At 43.4% G+C, this 5,132-nt stretch overlaps 1 pseudogene; it reads left to right on the forward strand.

Moving 5' to 3' along the window:
* Window positions 1-377: 377 nt before the first annotated feature.
* On the forward strand, window positions 378-4,779 carry LOC147427364 (uncharacterized; annotated as a pseudogene).
* The last annotated feature ends 353 nt before the right edge of the window (window positions 4,780-5,132 follow it).

Genomic DNA, 5,132 nt, shown 5'->3' on the forward strand with positions numbered 1-5,132 from the left:
GGCATGGTATGTCTGGCAATTACTAAATTGGGCTACTGCTGTAGATATTAATGAGCAGGTAAAGCAGGCTTGGAGTGAGCAGCCCATTTTTAAACCAAAGAAAATTGAACTGTGCTCAGACGACGAGGAAACAGACAGTCAAACGATTTCCACTAACCTGAAAAGGAAAGCCACTGCAGAAGAAGCTGGCAGTTCAAAGAAGCCAAGAATTACGCTGACAAAAAGCAGTGAGTTCTTGAAGCAAATAGAAAGCCAGGTTAAGGCAGTAAGCACTTAGAAAGCTGAGATGGGTAAAACTGAGCAGCAATCTGCCCAGAAGACTATGCTTGATCAGCTAGTTGTCAAAAATACAGTTGCTACTGGATCTGGGAAAGATCATGTTAAGCCAGTCACTCACTGTTGAGAAGATACCAGACCAGTCAGGGGACAAAGGCAAGAGTCAACTGGACAAAGGGGAAGGTCCAGAGTTCTCAATTTTGTATGGTGGAGTTCCTGCCATTACTGAAAACCCTCTGCAACTGGTAAAACAGGATAAGTTACAGCAAATGCAAACTCAGAAATTGAGAGGGCATCTTTTGTTCAGCAAAGCTGATTATGCAACTTTACCCTACGTGGCTCCAGTGGCAATATATGAACCTGTTGATTCTGATCCAACCACGGTCAAAGACAGATGTTCAGTATTGATACAATCTTCTTGGAATACCATTGTCAGTTGTATGGGACAATTGGTGGAGGCTGTTGGATCAGAAGCCGAAGTCAAAAAGCTTAAAGCTGACTTGGCAGAAGCACAACATCAGATTGAAACGCTCCAAAAATCCCAGGAAGGGCAGAACATACAACACAGGGTACTGGAAGCTAAATCAAAAAGGACTTAGGAGTTGTTGAACAAAAAGTTAGCTAAGGGTGAGTCTGAAATTATGATCATCAAAAATCAAAGGAATGAAGCACTGAGAGCTGCCGAGCGAGCTGAAACAATGCTCAGGATGAAGCGGGTGGAATTTAGAAAGCTGCTATTGCACCATACAGCTCTGAAGGGTTCGCTGACTGAAAGATACATCTACAATAGCTTGTCTGAAATTTTAAACCCTTTAGGCAATGTTGTTTTCAACTTAGAAAATTTAAAGTCCTTGATGGAAAGTATGCAGAGAGATTTGCAGGACAAGGTGGGTGAGTTTAATAATGCTCTGATGAACCAAGCTATAATGGATTATATTGAGCAACAGACTTCCCCGGATGACGATGAAGAAGATGAAGAAGATGAAGCTGATCAGGAGGAGGATGATCAAGAAACTGGGCATACAAAGGATGATGATGATGCCCCACCACCATCTCCACCTCCAGGACCTGGTACTGGTGGGACAGGGCCAGATGAAGGAGGCCAGTCACAGCCAGCAGACTAGCCAGACCAGAATGAGGGTCAGCGGGAAGGACAGGATAAAGAGCACCAGTCGGGTAATCAGCAGACTGAAGAGCAGCAGCACAGTAACACTGGGAATCAGCCAACTGATCAGTCCCATCACAGCAGAGAGGCTAAAGGGAAAATGAAAGTTCAAGATGAGGGACTAGTGGCTGATCATCAACATTCACTACAGCTCATTACTCTCAATAAGCAACATAGACATCAACAGGCCTCCATCACCAGACAGTACCTAGAGGATGATGCTCTTTGGACTGACTTGGAAAGATTTCAAAGACTATAGGTGGGAGCCAGGGAAATGGTAGAACATTGGAAATCAGCTGCTTTCCATGATAAAGAAGCTTGTAGACTACCTGCGCATCCCAGTATAGTCCAGCTGTTGGAACGAGTTCCGGAATGGATACTCAATGCTGATGAGAAAGTGGCAAACCCGCACTGGCAAAGGCAGTCTACTGCAGATTGTTGGTCCTTAGCTCTAGAACTGGAACTTCTGCTGGGTAACAAACCAACTTACCGCTGCATGAAGGATGTTAGGGTACAACTCAAGGAAGTTCTGGTACAAATGCAAGCTGCTACAGGTGTTTTGGATCAGAGAGTCAAAGCCATTCTTTAGGACCAGACAGCTACTAGCAGAGGACCTCAAACGTGAATGTCAGTAGAAGCATAGGAAACTTCTCTCCGAACCCTGTTCTAGCTAGTGAGAATCACCAGAAAGATGATGGAGCAGGAAAACCAGGCTGTTCTCAATTTCCTGGAATTTGTGCATGATTCTCCAGTTCTCTTGTATGTTGTTCCAGCAAGAGAAATTGAGCTGCCAAGATTCTTTCCAGCGCTGTATCCTCAACATCAAGAACCAGTTGATCAACTCACATATATTAAAATAACTGATGAGCTTCAGGATTGGTATGAGCGATCAATTGTGGAATGGAAGACTTGGCAGACATTGCTCAATGATGCTCTCCAAATCAATGACATTCAGGCAATGAAAGAGGAGCTGCATAGGATTCGGTTGTGTATGGGCCAGTGGAAGATTCAAGTAAGAGGATTGACCAGGATTACTAATCAGTTGCTACAACTCACGGTCAAATCTTCCAAATTTCCTGAAAAAGACGTTGTAGCAAAGCCGGGTCTGGCACCCGGGTCTGGCACCACAGTACAGGGAGATGGCTGAAATTCTTTTCAAAGCTCGTGTCAAAACAAATCATCCTCTTCCAGAAGTATGGATCCATACTGCTTCGCATTGTCATAAGCTGGCCCGAACCAGACTGAGCAAGGGCAGGCATACACTCTATGATCCTGACACCAAAAACTATCATTCTCTCACGCCTTATGAGGTAGAGATGACCACAGACCGCGGCAAGATCAGCTTAAGCAGGAGGCCATTTACCGACTAATTCACAAGGAAAATGTTGGTGCTGGGACTTCTCAGGCACCATCTCGGCCAAAGAGAAAAGGCAAAAGGAAGACGGTCCAATGGAAGGATACTGGGTAGTTCCATCTCAAAATTCAGTGGTGACTTTTCTTCTCAACAGGCAAGGAGAGATGACAGCTCTACCTTGGCCTGATGTGACAGCTCCACCTTGGCCTAGTGAGAGCTCCACCTTGGCCTTTTCCGTTGCCTCCTGCAATCCTTGGTCCTTCTTGAACTCCTACTCGTAATCTTTGAATGGCCATTCTCTATGTGGTCAAGCTAGCATCCCAACATCAGAATCAGACAGGGGAATTTTTCAAAAATTTTGGAATCTTGCCAAAATTCAAGAAAGAAGGGAAGGATGTAGACGGCTGGATAATCACCATGTGGGAACGTGTTCTTAGAAGATGGGCAATGAATTACTTAGTAATTTCTAGTAATTACTACAGTAAACCTGAAGTGTATAAATAGGGCCCATTACATTATTATCGGATTGGCAATTGTTATCACTTGTATTAGCGCTTTGGGCTATCATTGTACTTGAGCATCAGTGGCAGTATTGTCGGTTGTACTTTCCCTCTGTAATCATATTTGCTGTAATCTCAATCATGGCATATATTTCAGTTATACTTACTTCTCGTCCACTCTTCTGAATCTAAATCTGAATCTGAACCTTATTCCAGTCTATAAGTCTGATTCTTATTTCAGTATCCACATTTCAATCTAGTCTCTGATTTCTGTCCAGTCTACTGTCTGAAATCTTCCCACACTAGTAGTTGAAATCCTTCAACACTGGAATTAGTTGTCTCAAGAGATCAGCTCCAATTCCAGTGACCCCTTGCTAGAGCCTTGTCAAGTGGACCATTGATCCCTTATGGGTAGGAACGTACTCATGGGGGACCTCTTCCCATTGCCCAAATATGAAAACGCACCATGTGTGAGTGCCTAAGTTTGAAAACCGTTGCCGCCACTACAACCCACTTAAACTCTTGCATGTGACAATACAAGCTTGCTAGCTATGGTGTTTGTCAAAGTCCCCCAAAGACAAGAAAACCTCTGCTTATTTCTCTTTTTTCCAAGAACACAAAGAGCTAACCAAAGCTCGTCGTAAATATGTTGGGCTATCTGTCTCGGCCCTTGCCCTTGCCAAACTCCTCCGCGAGCTATGGCGATATCTTTTTGATGAAGAGAAGTAGAGATATAGGGACACCTCTTATCTCTGTATCTCAAGCGTGGCTCCTCCTCTACCTTATAGTAGTGGTGGGCTTATAGCTCAAGCTTCCAAAGCAGACCATGCTCGTACAAAGAAATCCCATGTTAGGGGAAGTCCCAATGGAAATGCAGAAAAGGAGTGTGAAAAACCAAGCTTCTCTTTGTAGGTGGAGGTGATTGATCCTACAAATGCTGAGGTTAAGGAACAATGCATGGTAACATATGAAAGTTGAAGATGCCAATGGCAATGAGAAACGGGAAGGTAATGGATTGGCAGAGAGTGGGGGACAGGCCTTCCCTCTTGCCAAAGTGAAAGAGGTCATTAAGCTAGATAATGATATCCACGTGGTTGTATCCAAAGCAAACCGTGTGATTGTGCATGTTTCACAGCTATTCCTTGAGCATCTAATGGCTGCCCATGCCTCTGCTCTTAAGAAAAAGTGCAAAACGATACAAATTGAGGATGTACAAGATGCTGTCAAAAAGTGAACCACAATTCGATGAATTCCTTGCGAAGGCTCTCAATGATGTGCGACATCAGGGTAAGGAGGACGACTCACATAGCAGTGATGGTGTAGGTGTTGTCTTGTATGAGAATGTGACCTCAAAGGGGCGTTCCATTAAGAAGGCGACGACATCAAAGATGTTGTTGATTTCTCCACTTGCCGGAACAAGAAAGATAGTAGATTTCTTCTTGGCCTCAAATCACAGCAAAGTTAGTAATTTAAATGCAAAATGAATTCCTCTTTGTGTAACATGTAGGGATAATTTTTTAATAGCTGCCCAAAATCTTAGGATACAACGACAAATTTAGAGGTGGAATTGTAACTTGTTTAGTGTTGGACATTGCTTTACTACAATTTTATCTATTGAATTTGGGAATTTGCTCACTCCTTTACCCATCATTTTCTCCATACTTTCACGCACTTCAACCCTTTTCAGTTCATGGGCTAGTCAATTGATCTATATTGATGCTTTGATTTTTATTTGTATCCCTATTGATATCATAGTTACAAGGAAACTCCGCTTTGGGGCCTATTGGATTGGAAACTCCGTTTCCAAAGTTACCCATTCCTCGTTTTTGCTTTGCTA

The sequence above is a fragment of the Adiantum capillus-veneris genome, chromosome 23, assembly GCF_014529385.1.
Source record: "Adiantum capillus-veneris isolate H3 chromosome 23, ASM1452938v2, whole genome shotgun sequence".
Classification (NCBI taxonomy): Eukaryota; Viridiplantae; Streptophyta; class Polypodiopsida; order Polypodiales; family Pteridaceae; genus Adiantum; species Adiantum capillus-veneris.